This window comes from Balearica regulorum, chromosome 6 (assembly GCF_011004875.1).
Source record: "Balearica regulorum gibbericeps isolate bBalReg1 chromosome 6, bBalReg1.pri, whole genome shotgun sequence".
NCBI lineage: Eukaryota > Metazoa > Chordata > Aves > Gruiformes > Gruidae > Balearica > Balearica regulorum.
In genome coordinates, this window is record NC_046189.1 from 2495527 (window position 1) to 2519985 (window position 24459).

Below are 24459 nucleotides of genomic sequence, written 5' to 3' on the forward strand. Positions count from 1 at the left end.
GAGACAAGCATTCAAAAGTGCACATTTGCCTGGAGATTTGAGATTCTGCCTTGTGCACAGCACTCAGCATCAGCGTAATCCACCTAAAGAGTTAAGCGATTGAGGTCTCTGCTGGAAATATCAACTCTCCATCACAAGGTATTAACTCAGTGCCTGAAAATCTGATCAAATGAATTACCAATCCACTGCTACACCACCGTCTTTCCTCTTTTTTAGACTTTCCCGTGTTCTTGATTTCATAGGATTTGTCTAATAAGCTTCAGTCTCACAGAATTGCAACAGAATAATTCATTGTCAGCCAGATCCAACCTTGGGGTTGGCTCTAATCAAGGCTCAAAGTAGTTCTCCATTCTTTTTAAGAGCCAATTAATTTTATTCTAGACCAAATACTTTCTTCGTCTTTGAGCTCAAACAGCCATACGACAGAGAAGAAACAGTGGAGCAGAGGCCAGTCTCAGTACTTTGTGAAGACAATTGGAACACCACACTTGATAATATTATGGAAGAACACAGTAACAGGTTTGACGAAGTGCAGTGCAAGGAGTGAAATGAAAGGCATCCACACATTTGCAATACAGGCATTAGACCACCCACACAGCTACTGGGCCATGACTTTGATGAAGCCTGGTTTATAGGGAAAGGCAATTGTCTTACCGCTATATCTAATAAGTTGGAAAAGTGGCATGCGAAACTTTTGCCTGCCAAAGAGGGAGAGAAGACTGCAGGGAACATTAAGAGACAGGTTGGCAAAGCACAGGGAGGAACTTGTTTGGCTTTGTGCTGCACCATATGCTCAGCCTCCCAGAATAACAAAAAATCAGCTGCTCCTTTTAGCAAGTAGTGTTCCCTCAGGCCACATTTCAAATGTCACTACAGCCACCTTTCCTACAGTAAAAGAGATGGTCTCATGTAATTGCAGATACTAGGCTTTGTACAGCAGCCTAGCATTATGCAACTTTATTAGAAATCTCACAGGCTGGCTATAATAAATCAAGCACTTATGTTATCACAAGATTCAATTTGGCAATTACACTAGATGCAGCTGAAAAGATTTCAGCAGATATGATTGTGCTTTTCTACTCCAAATGTCACACTCGGTCAGGAATACAGGAGAAGTCTTTAGTGAATGCTCAGGACTGAAAAATATTAGTTCTGCTCCCAAGGCAAATCTGCTCTGGCTCCATGGACCTGAAATTGTAATATGAAGTTCAAGTAAACAGTTTACCACATCCCTGTTTGCTTGTAGCACTTCAAATGCAGCAGGAAAAACTGGGGCAGAGACAGTGTATCTTCTTTTAAATAATTTCTTAGGCAAAGGATGAGCAGTAGATTGGAAGATGTACAAATTATCTGGCTGCAGCAGCTTTGAGTGGGAATCCCCTCCTAGAGCTTAGAGAAGGGAAGGTAATCCCCTATTAGCAATTACCAAGCTGCGAGGCCATGCCTCTGCTATTCCCAAGATACTCTGAATCTTGTTTACTACAATGACAAAAACCCCTCACCTGTCCTAAATGCCAGTAGTAGATAGTAAATGTTGGTGATGACCTAGGGTTTATTATGGGAAATACTCTTCCATTACTTGGTTAAAGGCCATTAAGTTTTATTTCCTGTAACACCAGCAAAAAAAGACTTCTGCTAGTAGAGCGGATTGAAGGCGTTTCCTGGGAAAGAGAGGACTTGACAAGTCTGGTTTTGAAGTAGTTACAACATAAGATATAAAAATAAATGTGTTGTTATGCACAACTGCCAGAAATTCATCATTAATGATCATGTTTTAGCTGTGTTTTTCTGCAGATATACTTACAAGGGTAGTTATTCAACATTTTCATGATCTGTATAGTATTAACAGAGCAACTGACACAATAGAAATGGCACTTTCTTACAACTTTTGTCTAAAGAATTTAACTAGTTGAAGACTTCCTGATATGACCAACTCAAAGCACGAACGTCTGAACCACTGCTCATAATTCTGTCTGATGGACCAAGTCTTTCCTGCTCTTAACTGACATTTATTCCAGACAAACATACATCTATGCCAGAAATAGTTGCTTAGTTAAGACTAAACTTTCAGAAGCAGAATCATCCCAAATAGCAGACAATTAGAAAATAGGTTGTTTATACTGACTTAGCAGAAATTTAACAACAGACATTTTATAAGAATGAGCAGTCTTCTGGCCTTTTCAGCAACAGAAATAGTCACTAATTTGCTGCTGAGCTGGCTTTGATGCTTCACTAATGCATATGTACCAGCTTATACATTTAGTAGTTACTATAGTAAGAGATACAAAAAGCTATGGCTTTCTTGCAGTCAAGTGAAGGCTTTACTCACTAGAGAAATTCAGCACTCATACTGAATCTAATCTGCAAATAACTTGTCCTACAAATACATTTCAGTCAAAGTTAAAGCCTCTTTTTTAATATTTTTTTTTAAGTGCAATTCCATCACATCTATCCTTAGCATTATCAGCCTATTTACCTTAATTACTCTAAGGCCAAGTGGGGTTCAAACTCCTGGAGTATGTGAAAGTAGTGGAACAGCCTTGTCAGATACTGCCATAAAAGTTTGCAGTCTGCACAGTCACGGCAGTACACCAGGAAAGAAAGAAGTATCCTGCTGGTGTCGCAGCCAGGACTGAGACTCTGCCTGATGCCAGCTGAATTCCCTCACTCTAGGGCACCATGCTTGCAGAGGCGGTTCTGATCCAGCACGTGGGCATACCAGGGCACAAGCTGCCTGCCTCGCTTCCGCAGTCCTCACGTGTTCTGCTCTGGCTGCTTTACTCTATATTAAATCATATTTTCTCCCTCACCTGCTTCTCCTGCTTGTTGCTCCCTTAAAGTTAACGCACATAATCCTTGCACCTTCCAGACTCACACTTGGGCCTTCTTGAAGTCCCAAGTTTTACTCTTCTCAAGAAGAATCTGCGGGCAGACAGTGTGCTGTATCCTGACATCATTGCAATGCTCGGGTAGCCCTGAGGATAAAGGGAACAGAGGTAGCAAAGCTCACATCTTGCTTCCTTAAAACATGCTTTGCAAAGTCATCAGCATCTTCACCTTGGAGGGAAATTGCCACCTTGGCCACAAGTGATTTTGCTTGGTGTCATAATATATGCGTATATGATTGTATCATAGCAGCAGCATAAGGGACGTTGGAAAACAGCGTTGTCATGAGGAGCTAACAGCAACATCCCACAAGCTCACAGGATCATCTCCCATCCAGAAGGCAACAGGAAGGAGCGGGCAGAGGAATTTCTTTGCGATGACGGATGACACTGAACAACTTGTTGTTTCGGGTATGTTGTCTTTCCAAGTCCATAAACTCAGGCTGCACCTCCTGCAGCTTCCCAGGCCCACAATGCTGAGATTTGTGAGTTGTAAGAAAGCAGGAGTATTTACGATAATCAGTCATATTAAATAAAAGTATGACACCTGGGCACATCTGCTTTTTAAGCACCGATCAGTAACATCAGCAAACCAATGTTTCTAGTACAACACTATTTCCAAATGAAGATGGACAGCATATTCTCTTTAATTAAGTCTCAAGAGAAAAGCTGGTAAGCAACTCCGAGCACAGCTGAAGAGCAGCACTGCTATTTCACTTCTAAAAATCATCATCCATCATGCTGTTCCTCCATGTAAAAGCATTATGCTTAGCTGTATCTAAAGTCATAAAATCCTTAATGGAATCAGCACAAAATGCATTGTGCCTTTGGAGAGAATTCCTCTTTCAGTCTAATCAGTTTGGTTTGCTTATTCTTAAATTTAAGTTTCAATGACACATTTATATTATTTTGCCTTATGTATTTGAATCTAGCTGCAAAATACTATGCCCAGAAGTTTGCAAAGCTCATTGACTTCAAACATTAAAGAAACCTTATTATATAGAAACTAAATTAGTGTTGTTTTTCCCTAACCAATACTAGCTTTGTGGGGGAGTAGCTGTCTGTAATAGTTCAGTCCACTATTTACAGAGCTCAGAGAAGACATCCGTGGTACAACACGCCTACTGTGTAATATATTCTTAGAAACCTTCTGCTGCCACCACAGCTCCCACTATGAGAATATTCCTTTCATGTACATGCAGCACTTAACACCGACGGTTTGAAGGCAACAGGAAGGAGCTTGACCTGAAAACCGGCCTATGAAGCTGAATATTAAGGGGAGTTGGTGTGAAAGAGTAAAAGAAAATATGGGCTGAGCTGACTTATAAAATTAATTGCGCTTTGGCATAATGGCATTTCCCTTCCCCACATCAGCTATAAACTCATCAGTCAGGGTGGGATAATGCAAATTTGGAAGAAGGGCTCTCCCAAGGTGAGGGTCACATAGTAAACATATGCCTGATGAGATAACAATATTAAGTGAGTTATCTCTGCCTCAAGCCTCTGATATGATGGCTAAAGCTTAGCTACTGCCTCAGTGCTCAGAGCAGTATTATGATACTGCCTTTTCAAAATGAGATGCAGCCATAAGAAACTAGACAGCAATAGACCCAGGGAACTATGATGCATTTGACTTCCTACATTTGAGGCATCATTACTAAAATTCTGTGGTAGCTTCCATCGTTTATCGAAGACAAGAATCTTACTAGGTTTGCCAGAAGCGCATTTCAGTTTTCTTCCGAAGCTTTTTTTTTTTTTTGCATTTTCCACAGGTTCTAGCCTTTTAGTCATTTAATTTCTCAGAAAGCAGCTTGCATCTTTTCTGATGATGTAACAAGTCTGTGGTGGTTGTATTTGCTGGGATAGTATACGGTGAGCTTCTCTTCTGCCTGTGGAAATGAAAGCCCCACTGAGAATAGAGGTTAAATCCTCATGACAACCATATGGTTGTGGGAAATGAATTAGAAGTATTTGAAGAGTGGTGAAGAGATTTTACAGGCAGGGTTGTCAGCTGTGACGGTCCCATTCAGAAAGGAGTCACTGATTCTGAGACAATTAAAAAGACAATACTCAAGATTTCAGGGGGAAATGGCTAGAAAAGACAGAATTTTGCGCTCCGATTCCTAAGTCCACCAAAACTCAGTCCATTTCATTCAAAAAGTGTCTTTTTATGGCAATCAAAAATGTCTGAGTGAAGCTGTGACTAAATAACTGATTGCCATGAATCGCTCTTTCGGTGTACATTGAGACTGAAGCTGGCACACCCATTGCCAGCAAGGTTTGTTAGAAATGGGTATTGCCAAAATCCAGAAGAAAAAGGCAATTGCAATTGGACAGACGGGCCCACCAATGTGGATAACAGATGTGCCCTTGAAACACAGTCATTTCTCAGAAATTTTCAAGTGCTTGAATACACCCTTAGTAGTTTTACTTGCTAATCCCTCTTAAAAAGGAAAGGAAACTAGTCATGTGGTTACGAGACAGGCCTGCCAGCCAGATTTAAGCTATGTTGACTACCATCACAGCATTCCCATACAGTAGATTAGACTCTCTGCTCACATCTCTCAAGTATCTTTACGGAAGATAAAGCTGTTTCCTGACTCTCGAGAATAAACATTACTTCACTTAATATGAGTAAATTCCTGGCTCTCACTGAAGCCAGGGCAGATTCTACTTGGGATATGCTCTATTCATTGATTATTTAGAAATGAAATTCTGGGGTTCCCCCCAACTAAGAAACACTCTCCTGCCGAAAAAGCACAGCTGCAATACGAGTCAGCTCTTCCAACACATAGCTGTTATTAACAGTTCAGGGAACACAACAGCAGTCAAAACTAAAGTTAAAATGCAAACTAGGCACCCTAAAGAGAAGGGACGCAAGGAACAGGGTCAGAGGCCGAAGGAATGTATGGCTGAACATAAAGTAATAGAGATGTGATCATTCACTGGTGAAGCCAGCTGGCATCTCACATAAAAGATACTTAGTGTTGAGCTTGTGTAAGGAAATTGATAGAAAATTTAAATGGAAACATATACAGACTAGACTACGCTGGAGCACTAATGAGTGTTGGCTGCAGAAAAGATTACTTGACAAGCTTTTCAGCCTGATAAGTCATTTCATTCAGGTCACACTATGACGTTCCTCTGCTTGTACTGCACTATGCTAATAAAGTTGTATTCAGGGTTACTTTCTCTGCACTAAAGTACTAGTTTTCTTTCTGTGTAGGGATAGTGGAGTGATTTTGCTTGAACAGTGAAAACATAATTCGAGTATAGCATAAAAGCCAATCAGCTAATTATTTTCAGCACACAGTATCCAGTTCCGTCTTCCAATTTGATGCTTCAACAAACCGTAACTGGTGCTCCTTCTCATACCAAACATGAGTGCTGTCAATATTTATGCTACTAAATGTGTAGATATTTGTGCTTTACTGCTTCCCTACATAGATAATCTACCCAAGGGGGGAATCTTCTGGTGCCAATCAGATCTTTAATGTTCAAGATGCAATAATGCAGCATGTCTAAGTTTTCCTCTTGAATTCTGGAAAGGGAACAGGCACAAAATACAGTCTGGGACTCATGGGGGCTGTTAGAGAAGCATCTTTGTTGCATCTGCAGTAGGCCATAAAGCAGTTTCAGTTGTTACACCCCAAGGCTGGGCAACAAACCACTGACAGAGCACATTTAAATTTTGCTTACGGACTCTGTGGGGGTAGCAATCCCAGCTACATCAAAGGAATGGCATACCCAGGTTTCTATCGGCTACACTGCAGGTCATGCCCCACATTAGGAATTACGATGCAGCTCCGTTGTGCTCTCCCAGTGTGGCAGATGGCTTCATACGAAGCGCTGGATAGCAAGTTCTCTGTAAGAGCTATCATTATGAACCATTATAAGCTTTCCTTCCCTCTTTGTGAACAGCTTTTTAAGATTCTGCTTGATAGCAAGTGTTAATCATACACTGTATGAATTTCCATAGATCTGATGTGAGCAACTGCTTTGGGCCACAAGCTTGTTATCCATCATATGTCTACAGTCTATCCATTGCCTCCTGCTCGATGATATTGTGCCAAATGCCATTGCTCAGTCCAAACACAACGGTGTCATGCAAAACGGCATGTACTACACTGAGTTTTTGTCCAGGAAAGGTTTAACTCAGCAGCCACCTCTTGAATTTCACATACTGTGACTCCAGTCAGGGCTTGGTGGAGTCTGTTAGAGGCAGAAACGAAGATCTAAATAGCACTGCTGCCTTCGCTAGCTGCAGCAGGGCATCAAAGCAGAGAGAAACATATTGGTGAAGTCTGGTGTTTGCTCTCACAGCTAGAAAACACTTCTTCATGCAGCAGATTGGAGAAGATTGACATCAACAGCAGAATTGGGAGGGAGAAGGGTGAGACAGGGAGTTGAGCAGCTATGAGAATATACACATCTCATTTCAAATGTAGTATGTTTATACCTTAATCTTGAGTATTAGAATTTTTCTGAACTCTCCTTCTGTTTCACTTCTAAGTTTTAAGCCCAACAACACTTACATTAGTACAAGGAGATCTGGACTTACAGCTGTCATTCAGACCAATCTCCTCAAGGGTTTCATTGCTCCTATGCTATTTTCACAACCTCAGCTACCTTTATATTTCATTCAACAACTTAGAAACATACCAAACTCACTACAATCTTGGACAGGGATACTTTTTAATTTATCAAGTGATATAACCTTGAAAAAAATTCTAGTCCATCAGATATAGGATCAATAGCTACCAGACAATCTGAGCAGATTGACGCCATGATAAAGGATGAAGGGTTAAAACATCTTGCAGTCAGTGTCTTGAAAAATTAACCTGGCATTTGTCTAGCTGCCTAGACAGCTGGGAGAAAAAAAAAAAAAAAAAAGATTAGCCATTTGCATACAGTAATCCTCCACCTCTTTTTTGCATTTAGCCTTCCCATGTGAGCTAATAATGGCCAAGATGCTGGACAAATTTTACTTTAATCTTGCACTACTTTCTCACTTTGGGGGTTCACCTTTCATAACTGGAAGCATAATGAGGCCTCTAACATCACTGTAGTACAGTTAAAGCTACTTAGAAGCTGCACTAAGGGCTCTGTGGCTCACTCTGGTCTGCGATCGGAGACAGCGTGGTGACAGGGACATGCAACTAGATCTATCAATTACTGATTAGGTTTCTGCTCACTTAACATCATGGTCATTTAGAAATCACTTAAAGCTTCAGCTGGAGCATGGAGGACCTATATCATTGTACAAGGTAAAGCTAACTTGATTAATTCCTGGCAAACTTCTGCAAGCATTTTGCAGCATTCTTATGTTCGTGTCGATCTCTTGGAAGGCTGTATTACCACGTTATCACACTTTTTGTCAGAGCAATGGGTGGCTGATTGCATTTAAGAACATCACTTTACTGCATTCATTCACTCAGCTCAGAACATAATTATTTAGCTGTCCCAATCCGAAAGAACAAGATAATTAGGAACTAGAGGCCCAATTGTTAAAGAGACTTGAGAAGAAGCAAGTATGTTTCTCGAAGGACACCACCTAATTAAACTCCTGTAGAGATCTTCATGTACAGCATACTGTTTCCTCAGGGACCTTTTTTTAGAAGCAGGTTATTGAACAGCAGCATGCTCTCAGTGAGGCAGGAAGAGCTGATTACTGTTTGTTCTCAGAGTTTGCTGTTACCTGGACAGCATTAGACCTCTGCTGAGCCTGCTGCCTTCTTCAAGTCTGGTATCAGGCAGTCTCATTAAATGAGATGCAGTGTTTGGTTCAGCACAAAAGCCACACGCCACTTCCCACGTTCAGGGAAGGAGTGAGTTAGGGTACCTTCTAGAAGCAACTCCATTATCTGGATGCAGTCTCAAACTGCAGTGGCCCACGGCATGTTAAGGAACGCAGTCAGCCTTGTGGTACGGGGGCAATCCTTGCTTTTTGGGACCAAATTGCAATACTCACACTGAATCACTTTCAGAGAGCCATGCTAAGGTGTGGCAGCTTTACAGAACCCGGGTACCAGTTTGGAAAGGCACCTGTAGTGGATTCAAGTATCAAGAAGCATTACATCTCTGGAAGCATTCAACAGAAGGACAGATTTTTCTCTACAAATACCAGGCTATCCAGCAAATGGAAAGGATGAGTCATACTGACCTCCTACCCAGCATATTAAATATGTTCAGTCAGAGACTGAAAGCTCATTTATTTTATCCATTCACCCCTCCAGCTGACAAGGTCAGTCAAATGTCACTGTATGCTTAATCAGCCAGCATGAGCTTATCACAGTGCTAGAGACTAAGCATATATTTTTTATATAGTGCATACTTTTCTCTTTGGATGTGGTTAGAGTTCTGTTTTCAGAAAATTAGTATGTCCTCCTAACTAGTGATGACAAGCTGCATGTTGCCAAGCTTTAAACAGGCATGACTGTCCATTCCCTTGGCCAACTCAAGTTAGTCAGCATCCAGCCTAACACTAAGACTGAGAAATAGTCATTGTATTATAACCCCTCAGAAGCGCTGAGCAGTATTTCACTGCATCACTAACCACCTTACCAGATCACAGAAAAGGGTCGTCCAGTCTAACATCCTATTTCAGTATGGCTAAAAGAAGTTGCCTAGTGAAGAACATAAAAGAAATCACATCATGATTCCCCCAGCCCCAACCAGTTCCAGCTCAGATAAGGTTTTTAAGTATTTAGTAACTTACCTAATAAGTCTCAACCTAAAAAAAAAAAACAAAAAATCCCCAAGCAGATCTATAGCTTCACCTATCCTTCTGAGCTCTTTCCATTCCTGCTGTTGGATACTGCAAGCAATATTCAAATTCACATGTACTATGGATTTATGCAAAGTAGCATAATGTTCCGTTCAATTCCCTTTTTGTGCTTGGTTGCCACAGAGCTCATGTTTCCATAGAACTAACCAAAAGCTCATTTCAGAATGCTAAATCGTCTGAAGAGAGCTCATCACACATGAAAATTAAGAGCGGGTAAACACAGGAGGTGACCACACTGAATTGCTTCTGCTGTTTTCCTGTCTAGGCAGCATGGCTGCAACCCTAGTGGTTCAACTGCTCAGCCTCAGTCCTCCCTTCCTTGGCCTCAAACAAGTGATTTGGAACAAGCTAAAAAAAAATACGGTGACAAATTTCACTGACATCAGTAAGCTCTTCACTGAAAAGACTGAAAATTAACCACGCTAACTTCTTGCTTTACATGTGCTGTAAAGGTTTAACAGGAAAGAGCTTTTAGCCAGATTTGAAAAACAGAATAATCCCTGCAATGAAACGGGTTTTTTGCCAGTGGTCTCCTACCAGGCTCTTACCAGGGAGCACCAACTAGTCCAAACGGCCGGAAGCATTTGTGGCAACAAGGCAGGTCCGAGGCCAAGCTGGGAAGTCAAGGCACCGGTCAGGGTGGGGCCCAATGAGAGTAACCAGCATCAGACACAGCCTAGAGACCACCAGGCAGGTCCATAGTGGTAAGACAGGTCCAAGGTCAAACAAGAAAGTCAATCAATAAGTTAGGGTCAAGATCACCAGGGCCCATGGCCAGGCATAGGCCTTGGCACAGACATGGCTGAGCTGGAGACCAGCATTCTACCAATGGAGCTCAGGAAGTGAGGGAAGGCCCTGGACTTGAACGGACTCCTGGCTCCATAGCCAGGGTGTGGGAGAGAACGCCCCTGAGGAGCCATTGCGGACCATGAGTAACCTCAGGACCCTGATAGCTCTACCGTGGGCATTACAACAATGAAAAGGAGACATTGATTATGAATAGCATAGGTTCATACTTCATCAGCCAGTTCAGTAGTGCCAACATGAACCAATTGCACCTAGTAATTTCTAACAAAAAAAAAGACGTTTCTCTGGTTGCTTTGCAGGAAATACACCACAGGGCTGTAGCACTACAGCAGCAGTTGAGCAGCCAGTGCTAAGCAGATGAAATATAATGCCTGTTTAAAACCACTAAGTAAGTTTAGGCCATGTTTAGAGAAGGCTTAAAATTGTGTCCCCACAACAGACTTTCTTGCAAGAATATGTACCCATAAAAAAGCACCTAAGGATGTGTGTCATGGTTTAACCTGGCAGGCAGCTAGAACAACCACACAGCTGTTTGCTCACTCCCCCCCCCCGCCCCCAGTGGGATGGGGGAGAGAATCAAAAAGAAAAAGGTAAAACTCGTGGGTTGAGATAAAGACACTGAAGTATTTACAAAGATACTGGACACTGGATACCTGCAAGCAGTTTACATGAGACAAGAGAAACTGCGTGTCCCAGAGCAAGAGCTCATGTAAAGTACTGGGATGTTTTCTTTCTTTCAATTGAGAAAGTTGAAGTCTGAAGTCTAAAGTCTAATTCACGGAGATAACAATTCGCATGCAAGAGTTCATCATAAGCTTGTCTAGAACTGATCCAGTCAACTTTTAATGCATTTTTATGGTTTATTCCAATCAGACAAATGCTGAAGTGAGTATCACCACCAGGACTCTTCAGAAGGCAGCCTGTTGACTAGACAAGCCAGTGAAGCTTATGCTGGGACTGATCATATCAACTGGCACTACGAACTCCAGCGTCTTCTTACTTCAAACAGCAGGTTAAAGCAATGGAAAGAGGCTGGCAAGACACAAAAGCTGTTCTCCCATCATATGCATTACGCCAATTATTAAAAATTTTCAGATGATTAATAAAGCTTGAGATCTATGACAAACTCCTAATTTCATTAAAGCTTATTGCATCATGAATAAAAGCAGGAGTAAAAGTTGACCATTACTTTAATGATAGCATTAGTCATAAAAAACCCACAAGATCTCTGTTAACCTCAATTGCCAGATAGCCAGTAACCTCTTCTTAGAGAATTAACCTCTTCAGGGCCAAAATATCTTGCTCAACCATGTGACTGTGAATTATTCTCCACTTTGCACTTCTTCAGCACCTTCTTTTATATTATACTCATTACCAAGCACAAATTGACTATTGCTGGGCTGATTTTCTTTGCAATGATGCCCTGTTTCTATCACTGTTACACAGGTACTTTGATGCAGCTAAGAGCAGCTTAGATAACTTTTAGCAGGTTTACAGTTCATTTTCTTCTTTCAGGTTATGCTGATTTACAACACCCGCATTGCCATACAATTTGAACATTGAGCCCTTTATATATATCCAAGCAAGCATTTGATTAACTATTTCCAGACAATCTGTCCCGGGAGACTGAGGTGGAAGCAGGATGCAAGCCTGTTAGTATCCCCCACTTGGAAAAGATCCCAAGTTTCTTCCATTCTTTACATTGCCTACACTCTTGCCACATGTTTCAATATAGATCAGGTATGATTAATGATACTTAACCTGACTATCCCTGCAACCTATACACTTCAGCAACAAGACAGATGCACTTCTATCTGAAAGACGGATTTGGCTCTTGTTACATTTTGGAACACTTTACGAGTCTCCTGCAGGAACAGAGTGTTATGATTGCCTTTTATTGGTCCTGCTACAAAGATGGCTGTTAAACAAATGCGATCAATTCTTCTATTTAACGTCCCCATTTCCCACTAAATACTACACTTCCAAGTTGATTCTGGTTTTGCTTTTAACATCAGAGGCAGTTGTGATTGCCCCAACTGGTACGCGATGAAAAAGCCCTTTGAAAAGTTTCTGCGCAGACTGTTTAGAGGAACCAACAACTCCATTACATCTTCATTTTGGCTACTGTGATAGGGGAAGCTCCAAGTCACTTTAAGACTGCTCACTCTTGACGTTGTAAATGAATTGACTGTTGCAGAGGGAAATTTTTCTGGGAAGGGACCCCTCACTTCCCTATATTTCTCTGCAACACTGTAATGCTGTTTTGGTTATGAAGTTGCTTCATTTTATTCTGTCCTTCCCAGCTGTTTCCCTATTTTCACTTAAAGGCACACTTCATCTTGGTATCGTTTTCACAGGATCCAAGATGCAGAGTTACTGCTTCATGCTTTCTGCTTGAGACTAGGCACCCAAGAAAGAACAGGCTGCCATGAGTACTGTAACATTCGATGGATCCCAGCCACAACCCTAGAGAAAAGACTAGGTCCTTCACTCTGCCAGGAACAGTCAATTTACTCAAAGAACACAGAACTAGCATGTTAATTTAATCACTACTGAAGCCATGCTCTTCACTGTTTTTCTAACCGTTAGTAGACCTGGATACCTTACAGAGCCTAACCTGGCTCCTAGAGCAGTAACTCACTGTATTTGCAGAACAGCGTGCCCCCTAAGCTTTACAACCCACGGGGCCATGGATCCTTACCAGCACCCACCCCAGCTAGATATCTGACCCTTGTCCCTCAAAGGTGGGGTCTCAGGCCGTGAAATCAATTGTCTCCATCCACGTAAATTACTCAGATTAGCATCAGACACCCAAGTTTAGTGGCATGACTGGAGTACATCCTTGGAGTACATTCTTAACTGAAGTCACAAGTTTATTTAGATGCGAGAGCCACAAAGGAAAGTTCTCGATATACACAATTTAGCTTGGCATTGCTAGCCAGCATCCAGAAGCCCTTGCATCAACAGGACTTTTACTATTCCTAAACACCAGTAACATTTTTGTCCTCTTGAGCATGATACTTCTAACAAAAGGATTAGCTTCCAATTATTAAACCTATTTCCCTTAAAGAACAAAGTAAAGAGCTGAAATTAGCTTTTGAGACTTCTGCCAAATATTTCATGTTAGATAACCATTCGCCATCCAGATTTCATGTTCTGCAAGGCAACAGCAATTTCAGGTCTATTTGGCATGCATAGCTCCAGCAGATGTGTACATGTGTTTGTCAGCTGTACAAGGAATGAGTTTTCTATCCTATTTTCCAGTCTAAGAAACAGAACCGCTGCTACAATAGTTTATCTCAGCTTTGAGAGTTCTCTATCCCAGGTTACATATAGCTTAACACTACAGGGCCCCCCACAATTGCTCAGGGAATATTTAAAGGTCTATTACACCTTTTTTCAAATCAAAGAGTGAATAGATAAAAACACAAATAAGCATTTACAGTTCTCAAGATGGTATACCTGAAGTGCTGCTACTGGGCACCACAGCAGAATTTTTTCACTTGCTTTATTAAATTCTATGACAGCTGATTTGACTTTAAACCTTTCTGATGCAACCAAGACTTTGCAGCCTTGTCTGGAGCACTGAGGAGTCTGGTAGCTTTAAACACTTCCCACGCCAGTCATCAAAATTCAGCTGAGGGTCCAAGAATAATGAGGCAGTCGTACTTGTGACAGCTCAGATGATTGAAAACAAGCAAGTAAGAATCCACGACACACTTTCGTCTTACTTCATCGAGCCCACTATTCGAAAACCTAGTGCCAAAACTCCCCTGTTTTTTGCCCTTTGAGATCTGGGTCAATAGCAGTCTGCTGCATTCTGTATTGAACTAAGGACAAAGGGTAGAGACGTGCCTGCATCCTACCCCCCCTGCCTGCAGAATGCAGTTCCATCATGTCTGCAGTTTCCTCAAGTCAGCTGAGTTCAAGGAGACCTAAGTCTACATTTTATCTTAGCTTTCAAAGTAGTGACACAAGTTGAAACTGTAGACAAGATAAGATGAGGCTAAGCTTTGAGGTGTTTCAGTTCTGTATGCTTTGAAAGCAACCCATTCCACACTGCAGATATGTGGTAGTTTTGCTTCCTTAGGAACACTTGCAGGGACGTGACAGTGCCATAGGAGCTATCCTAAAAGTAACAACTTCGCTTTCTTTGAAGGGTGTCACAATTCAGTCTTTTGACTTTAAATGAAGTGTTGTGCTTAAAATACCCAAGACCTCTTTTGAAAGCTACTGAACCACACCTGACCTTTCTTTTTAACACACTGTCCACTTTCAGACCTTGGCCAAGGGGACCAACCCCTTCCCTCTCCAGGTGTCAGCAAAGCTAAGGCAAACTTTGCAAATAACTCAAGGGCAGCAGAAGGAATCTAAGCAGCCTCTACAAAGTTGACAAAATGTTTTCCAGCAGCCAAAATACATCTGAGCCCATACATCTGACTCTCTGATGTCAGTCTTCAACTGATTATTGTGGCAGTTACAGAAACAGCACCTATGAGCAACATCCAGCTTTTGGAAGGTTCCCTTTTCAAATGTTTCAGTGTAGAGCTGATGGCAGTGTTTTCGATTGCTAACAGCTCCTTAAGGCCCTGATCCTACCTATTTTTCAAAAATCTTCCATTCCTCTTCACTTCCAGTGAGTTTGTCTCGCTTTAACATGCATACAACCCAAGCACATCATTTTCTTTCCCCTCCTAAGCACGCTAGCAAGGTCAACTGTATTATTTGCCTTCCTACCAGCAAAAGCTGTAGCTGCCTCATAAAGATGCCTCTTTGCTAGATGGTTAGTCCTAATGATTCTCCTTGTCTGTAATAATTGTTGAGCACTCTCCAGGAGTGGAGAATTCCACTCTCCATGGAATTCAAATTATTATTGTGTATCAAGTTTCAATTTATTATACTTGTTCCCAAATTCTTTTTTTTTTGCAAATGATGGAAAGTTACACTGGAATGAAAAATCACACCCAGCTTAGTAAAAACAATCCAAAGGTTCATTTTATTTTGTGATAACAGTTCTGTAATGGGTACACAGGAAAAGAGATTTTCCAGTTCAGTATGTACTTAGCAGCAAGCAACTGATGAGCAGGGTCCCATGGTGCCCTTGTAATATTGAATATAAGTCTCACCACCATAAGAAGCTTGTTCAAAGCTTAGAATCACAGAGAACATGTTTTTTATGTTAATGTTATGATACATAGCTGGTGAAGGGCTTTTGAACTAGAATTAATTACTGCAGAGGGAATAGCCTGGCTTTAGGAGCTGGGAACATTTCCAAGACTTCACCATTAAGCCCAGTTTATGAACAGGAACAGAACTAGGTCAGACAAACCTGGTCAGACCATAAGCAAAATGTGACAGTGGAAATGTGCCAGGAGCCCTTCCTTGTCTCTAGACAAATAGCCCATGGGATTTTATTACATTTTTATGAGAAAGCTACGGCCACAGAAAGGGGGCATACAAGGTGATGCATACAAGCAGTGAGTACCAGTCCCTATCCAGGGAATTCTTCCTGGGATCTTTCCACAGACCGCACTACAGTGCAAGCAGGCCATGGGAAACCTGTCTCTGCCATGAATCTCCTTGAGCTGCAACAATGTGAGTTGTTATCAAGTGAGCTGTTTGTTAAGCAGCTCAAAGAACTAAAATACCACCAGCTTCTGTGGCGACCGTGTCCTAGATGACAGCCCTTTGGGGACCCCTTTCTGACACGGTGTGGTGTTCAGGAATAATACTGTCCACTGGGTACAAGGGGCCAATTATGCTGCTACAGCATGCAAGTCATCCCATGGGGGAATTTCTCACGTGGGAAAGCTGAAGGGCTGGACTTACTGTCCCAGGTAAATATCACTAATTTTGAAGGGCAAGTTCTGAAGAAAGACAATTTCAAGTTATGCTGATGTCAAATACATACACAAATAAACACCATTGGTAGAACTACTATCTTTGGTACACGACCAGACCTGTTTGTAACAAGCTGCAGGGCTGTACTCCAGATGTTCCTGCTGCGAGTCCACAGCCGTCCTGAGAGCGCAAGCATTAAAGCGAACGATTCTACACACCCACCACATCTTCCCACAGAACTTGGTGTTGCCTGACAGCACTCTTCTTCATGGCCAGGCAGCCTGTTGCACAGCTACAGCTGAGCACCTGCTAGTCCCTTCTCCAGCTACAGTCTCCTGCTGGCTGTTTTTCTGATATTAGTATTCACAGGCAGCACTTTCCCTGTCAAGGCACACACAAGTGTCAAGGGCAAAAAGAGCAAGATTTCTCATTTGAAATGTAGAGAAGTGCCATGACCAGCCCTGACTACAATCCTCACCTTTGTTTTCATGCTCTTTTCTTCCCTTCACTGATTAGTAATGGCTCACACTCCTCCTCATAACACCAAAGAAAATGTTTTGCTTTCTCACCAGCCAGATGTTGAGATACGTAGCTATGTTCTGCAGCTGTATATTTCAAGTTGCTATTTGAACTGTGGAATCTGACACCTTGGATCTACATTAGGGGATGCTGGGTTAGCCACCTGCACAATGTCATGCTCTTAAAATAAGTCACGTGGGATCTTCACCAGCAAGGCACTCGTGGTTCTGATTTCTGTCTTGCCTACAGACCAAAGGGAACATTTGTGGCAGCACAAAGTCTGTGAAGACTCCTTTGCTACCTTCCTTTTCTGCAGGGAGACAGGGAAGAACAAGGGTAGATCACCACCTCTCTCACACCAGGAAGATCCCTATAGCTATATAGACCTTCAGTAATGGAGCATGCTTAGTATCTTCAGCAACAGGTACATCTCACTGTGACAGTCCTGGGATCATGATCTTCCTTTACAGCCACCTACAGGTCCTTGTAGCATAGTGTCCAGGTCTCAGTTTTACCAGACCTAGTTGTTTTGACTTTACTGTATCAATTTCTCATCCTGTTTCTTCATTTCTTATCCCTGGATGTTATAGCATTATGCATGCATCATGTTATTCAACATTAAGGTAGTTGTTCTAAAAGATTAGTTTGAACTAATCCAGAGTGATCTCTCCTGTAGTTTTTCTGCATGAAATCAATAGCACATGTCTGCAAGTTCAAAGGTAACCAATGAACCTACCGTTTTGCCTCACATTTAAAGCCCTGTCAGCACACCACAACTGAAGTGAGATCTGAGCTTAACATGGAATTATGTGCCGAATCAAATATTGATTCTCCGTCAATAAAGTGACCACAGCAACAAGCTTACAGAAACTTTCAGTGTAATCATACTTAGCCATGATAAGAGCTCAATAAAGTGCTGAGTATCTCAGAACTGGCATATGAAGCTGTCACTGGATTCACCCTGGTATAAAATTCAGGATGTTAGCTGAGCCCTGACTCAGGGGTACCCATATCCCATAACTTGCGATTGAACAAGGTTTTTTTACTGCATATGATTCAAGTCTTTGCTGAAATGAAGCTGTCTAAGCTTTGGGTAGCATGGGTAGAACTCAGAACTTAAAACCATATTTCTTTCTTCATCTGAAGAAGCCATTTATTTTCACTGCAAACATTTTAAGTCCCGGCTTTAAAACTAGAGCACAGACAACTATCAGCCAGAGCAAAGCTACAGCACAACTCCATATCTGAACAATGTCTTTGGTTTAATGAAGATAATAGTTCTGTAAATCTGCAAATACTATAAATGGTTTTACAGTGAAACTTAGATTAACAAGGAGCCAATACCTGAGCAGATTAAGTGATGGTTCATTTTAATATTTCAGAAAATTTCAGGTTAGTGAAATTCCAAGTACGTGGGGCTGTAATCGAGAGGTGACTCTAGGATGCCTTTCCCCATATGGTGAACACATACAGTTATTGCTAGTTCATTGCTCTGCAGCAGAATGCTAGCATGTAGTTCACTTCTGAGTAGAAGACCCTTAAAGTAGGATTATTTGACCTTGCAGGGGATTTGATTTACGCTCCCACCTTCAGAAATGCAGGTTGCTTTTGCCATCCCACCTTTTTTCAAGCAGATTTGGTACAGACCTGCACTTTCCCAGTTCTGACAGAAACACTGAGGAATGAGCTACAGCTTCGACAACCTCTTGTTGTTGCTACTCCATAATTAGTATTGTTTGAACTAGCTGGCATTTCTCCTAGAACAGATTTCACACTCTGTGAATGAGGTTAATTCATTAGTTACATTTGTTTCAAAGCCTCTTGAGCAATCTAATCACTCTGTAATAGTAACTGACTGACCCAAATCTTTAACCAGTAAAATAACAGAATTTCATCCCAATTTGTTACCAGAGTAAGCTTAACCTATTTAAATTTTCATACTGACATTTCACTGCAGAATATGACAAAGATAATTCAGGAAAACTTGATGTTTCCATATCTGTTTTCCATATGGGTTTGATTTCAGTCTTTATGGCAATGTCAGTACTAGTAGGCACAAAGATGCATCTCTAACACTCCATCTCCTGTATTTTTCCAGACACACCCCGCATATTAAACAAAACACTGCTCGTACCAACAATAATCACATGGACAGTCGGGGTTTAAGATCATGAACAGACGCTGAAACAGTTCAAGTTAAGTGAGATGTTGCTTACAACTATCAGCTAGACTTCTCTTATTACTTCTCTTGGATGGCCCAGGAGTCCTCATGTTCTCAGTTTTCTCAGTTAATCCCCTTTCTGCTAGGTCTGCAAATGAGCCTCTGTGTCTAGCTATCTGTGATACTTGAGTGTATTTATATTAAATCCTGTCAGATTGGGATAGGATGCTTCAACTCTTTTTTTTTTTTTGGTTGTTGTTGTTCGGGGGGGGGGGTTTGTTTTGTTTTGTTGTTGTTGTTTTCTCCCCCCCCCCCCCCCCCATCAACATTTCAGCTACTGGTTTAGTAACTAAAAGCTAGTCCTGCCTAAATCCCATTTCAGCAGTCAGGAAATCATGCCCTGCCATATCGTAACAGAGCATTAGAAGAAGGTAACAGTGAGCGTTTAAATGAAATTCCATGAGAATTCGCCATTTCTGAGATTTGTATTTAAACATCAGCTTAATAGATTGTGAACCCTGCCTGCAACTTCTCTGTGGAACTTTTCTGCAATCATACTTCCATTAAAGTCAAACTCTGCTGCTCGTTTTTACTGACACATTTGGGCTCAATTCCAAAAGCAAAATTTAATTGTCCATATGCCTTAAATCCAAGTTCATCCACTGCATATCCTCAAAATTCTTTCCTACGCTTTCTGTAGCGTTAGACCATGGTGGACAGACAGGGAATAGCATGAAGTAGGTAAACAGGCATCTCATAGGAGCTAAAGCTGTTTCAGATGTTGATTCTATGCTGCTTTCCAGGTACCAAATACCTTCAAGGAATAAGGTACCAAAATCAGAATGAAACCACCCGATTTAGCTTTCTGTAGTCACGGCAATGAGTGGGTTTGCCAGATGGGGAGGAGGAGTAGGAGGCCGGCACAGATGGAAGTTTGTTATAGACCTAAGCACAGAACCAACTGCACCGGAGGGCAGTGCAGGGGGAAGCTTCCCCCTTGGGAAGCTTTCACCCTCAGAAAGGAAAACCAGTAACAGAAAGCTAACCTACACTGGGGCCAGGATCACTCTGTAAGCTTTACTTAAAGCCCATCAGCCCTTCTATACTTGCAAAAATCATCAGAGTCTCATGACCTCCCCAGAGGTGATGCTCAGAGATGAGCACCGATTTCAGTGGTCATCTCTCCTTTGACAAAAGGAGACCCAGAAAAGCTGTAAAGTGTCCAAGTTAGCCATGTCCCTGACCAAAGAAAAACAAATCTAGATTTGTTAATGCTCACAGCAGTGGTGCCAAAATCATTCTCTTTGCTAATTCACGTTAAAGGATTATGGAACACTTCAGATACCAGACTCTAGAACAGAGTTTAAGAACTCTGTTCTTATATCTTATATTATATCGATATCCAGCATGGCTCTGTGCATCACAGGCAGTATTTCGAGCGAATCTCAGCTTCAAGCACAGGAAAATACTACTTATTGATACAGCCTGCTTACACGAGAAATCTATGTAAGCTGCAACAGTAGCTTATATTTTGCTTCAATTTTACAAAGCTATACGCAAGCTATTATGTAGTAAAAAAAACAGGGTAGCAAACCTTCACAGAAGGTCTGTGGATCAGAGTACTACAGAAAAGCTTTATATCAACGCAGTGTTTTAATGCTCCAATTATTTGTGCGTAGTAGTTGCATTCATTTACAGTTGAGACTACTCTGGGAGTTGTTTTCCACATCTTAGCCTGCCATGAATTTTAGAGCTGGAAGAATACAAAGTGTACAGCAGCAGTGGAAACAATCAGCCCCACATACAACAGAGGCTATTGCCCAACTCTTTGCTCTGCTGCTCACTTTGGCATTTTCTGGAAAGATAAGTAATGTGAGGTAATGCTTCTGCTCGAGATCAGAACAGAGGGAGGAAAAGGGGAGAATTAAAGCTTTCATTTACTAGCTTTCCACATGCCATTAGCTTATTCAAACAGTTTAAGGTAAATGAAAGCAAAAATCCTCTTACGTTTCACAAGTTTTTGCCTTTATTAATACCCTGAGTGGCATGCACTAGTAGAAACAGGGACTGTATTCTTCCTGCATATTTTTTGTCCACTCAAGAGTTTTGTACTAGGATTAGAAAATAAAAACAAGAAAGCTAATACAAAATTACACCAGTTTCGGTTGAGAAGGAAGAGGGAAGATGACACAGGTATCTATGACCATATTTGCCCTCTCCCCCTCCACTGTTCAAATGAGCAAAGATAACTCTTGCAGTAGACTGGCAACCAGCGCTGAGAAAGCTTTAGTACCTCAGCTGGAATTAAAGGCTTCCCTATCTGAGAATTGCAATGGAAAAATTTGCAGTAAGTGATTAGGGAAAAATAAGCTCCCTTTGGTAACTGAAACAATCAGCTCACTTTTACCTGTTGCAGCTTCCCCACCTGCAAGAGGACAGGGGAAGTCACCACTGAGACCACTCCACACTGCTGACACCCCGGGGGATGTGGTGACAAGCTACCGTGTCATGTCCTCCCTCCCCACTGCTGTGTCCCCACTGTGTCCCCATCTGCAGATAACATCCTCGGAAAGTATTTCTGGTACAATTCACAGGCACTGACCCAGGCAGGGAGGCTGGGCTCTGGAAGTCCCTCAGCCCCATCCCTGTCCCCTTTACTCGTTGCAGAAATAAAGACAGTTCATTTCATATTCACGTGAAGGTGACGGCTATTTGCTGTTAACTAGGTACATCTGTTCTTCAAGTAACACATTCAGGAGCTTCCAAAAACTCAATCCCATATCACAGCTTCCTTTGTCACCGCTGTAGTTTGTTTTTTGGCGCAAGCCATCACATCAAGAAGCTTAATGCCCAAGTGTTACTACTGAAATATCAGATACTATGTGTATGGCATAAATTGGTAGCAACTGCTTACCTCAGGCATAATAGCTCATGTATTATGTGACAGAATTCATTTAGAGGTGACTGATAGAAGCAGCACCACATCCATTAATTGAAGGATCTCCCGGCAGCCTTCATTCAGCTCTGTCAGGTCACCGTGGGTTTACAAGGAAGACCTGCAACAAAGCGTCAGTAGATAAGCCAGAGAACAAATGCCTGGTGTGACACTAGGCGCTGTTGCTCACGATGCAATTCAGCGCGGTTTTTTATGATACTCCCATTCTTCCTTTTGCTGCCAAGCTTACTGAGCTTTTTTTCTCTTAAGCCGTTTAGGTTAAGAATTCAGTTACAGTAGGGGAACAGCTATTTCCACCCTGGAGATCACATGATGTGCACCACTTACATTCCCAGGCCAGACCTAAAGAATAAACAAACCCAAACAAAGCAGTTTTGGGTTGTGGTTTTTGTGCAGGTTTTGTTTTGTTTTGTTTTTTTTTTAAATACAGATCAATGAATTTGATAAATGTGTGCTACTTTTTCAAAAACCTTAGGCTGTTCCTTTACCAAGGTGTCCTTATGATGAACTGTTTTGTGTATTAAAGTTTGCTCCACGTTTTACAGCTTTGGAGTTTAAATCCATAAAATATCGATCCTAAAAAAGGATTCGCCAAGGTGAATACCTAACTCTGCATACAGCTGGCTTGCAAATGATATTGTTAATAAGACTTGTTTCTGCTAATGACAGCAACGCTTTATTACGCCATAATTTATCTAGAGTTAATGAGATATTCCTGACTATTCCAGGCTTTTTGGTGGAGAACGCCGCTGTTTTCAACACCGCTGCGTCTTCGGTGGTGACAAAGCTTTGAGGGCAAGGCGGTATTTTACACGCTCAATGATGTACGACGTAACGCAGCCGTCAGACTTGCACGGCTGAGTGCCTCGCGAGCCCCGACACAGCTCAGCTGTAAGTAGTTTGGGCAGAGCGCTTTAAGCACAAACCTCCTAATTTGATCCTTTCCAGGACTCCAGTACAGACCTTGCCAGCGGTGCGGGGGGGACCGCCGGGTCGTGCCCGGAGTCACGGTGAGGGGCCTCGCCAGCAGCCCCCGCCGGCCCGCTTCCCGCCAGGCCCTGAGGGCACCGGCCGGCCCAGCCGCGGCCTGCCCCCCCCCCTCCACCCCCGCACCGGGGGTCTTCCTCCACTTGCCTGCGGGGCGAGCGGCCGCAGGGCTCACGGGGCCACCGGCCGGGCAAGCGCCGCGTCTCACAGAGTCGGCTGAGGGGACGATCGCCCTGAGGGGAGGCGGAGGAGCGGCCGGGCCCGCCGCCATCGCGCTGCGGAGGACCGCGACCCCCGGCGCTACCTCAGCGGCCCCCCCGCCCCGGACTACATTTCCCAGCGTGCCACGCGGCGGGCACGGCGGGGGCGAGAGGGCGGTGTGCGGGGCGTGGCCAGCCGCCTGCGCGGTGACGTAACTCGGGGGCGTGGCCTGCGTGAGCGTGAAGCGGGCAGAGGAGAAGGACGTAGGGGGTAGCGGCGCGAGCGCACGGGAAGGGGAGGGGGGGGAGGGTCGTCCCGGTGCGAGCGGAGCCGCGTGCGCCGCCACCCCACCGCGCGCGGGGCACGAGAGCGAGACTGGGCCGGGGGCGCGAGGCGGAGGAGGGGCCGGCCATTGGCTGTCGGGGCGCGCGGGGGGCGGCGGGACCGGTCGCTGCTGCGGAGTTGAGGCGGCGGCGGCCGGGAGCTCGGAGGAGCCCGCCGCAGCCCGCCGCGCTGCCGCCCTCCATGGGGCCGGCCGGCTTGCCCTGCCCCGCCGCCGCGATGAAGTGACAGCGGGCAGAGAGCGGCGGCGGCGGCGCGCCCCTTGCGGGCTGTGAGGCGAAGGGCTGCTGCCGGCCCGGCCCGGGGCGGGCGGCGGGGGGTCCGGTGAGTGAGGCGGCGGCGGCGGCCGGGGCTCGGCTCCCCCCGCCCCTGCGCGCCACGCCTCCTCCCGCCGCCTCCCGCCGGCCTGCGCGGGGGTCTCGGGGAGGGGGAAGGCGCCGGGCCGGAGCGGACGACGGCGGCGGAGGGGAGCGGCCGCGCCATGAACTACCAGCAGCAGCTGGCCAACTCGGCAGCCATCCGGGCCGAGATCCAGCGCTTCGAGTCGGTGCACCCCAACATCTACTCCATCTACGAGCTGCTGGAGCGGGTGGAGGAGCCGGTGCTGCAGAACCAGATCCGCGAGCATGTCATCGCCATCGAAGGTGAGCCGGCGGCTCCGTCGCGGTGGGGAGAGGGGCGGGGGGTGCACCCTGCTCCCCCCCCCAAAGCCATGGCCCTGCGTGCGGGGGGCACTCGTGGGCTCCCCGGGAGCAGCCCCCCCCCCGCCCTCCTGGCTGCCTTCCCTTCCTCCGCCCGCCGCTGCACACCTTTTTTTTTTTTTTTTTTTTTTTTTGGAAGGGGGGTGTGTGTGTCCCCCTACACCGAACCCCCGAGGCGTGCCCTCGGCGTGGGGTTTCCTTTGCGAGAGGTGAGTGTGTTGAGAGCGCGGGTGGGAAGGGGCACCGGGCGCTGCGGGGAGAAGTTGTTTTGC

At 43.9% G+C, this 24459-nt stretch overlaps 1 protein-coding gene across 1 annotated transcript in view; it reads right to left on the reverse strand.

The window, feature by feature from the left end:
• TRPM8 (transient receptor potential cation channel subfamily M member 8) overlaps nt 1–23230 on the reverse strand; it is a 147875-nt gene extending 124645 nt beyond the window's left edge. Inside the window, exons 1-2 of the mRNA XM_075755901.1 lie at nt 22883–23230; nt 21915–22056 (exon numbers count right to left, since the gene is read on the reverse strand). The gene's annotated coding sequence lies outside the window, so the exon portion shown is untranslated. The remainder of the gene's footprint in view (nt 1–21914; nt 22057–22882) is intronic.
• Nucleotides 23231–24459: the final 1229 nt, after the last annotated feature.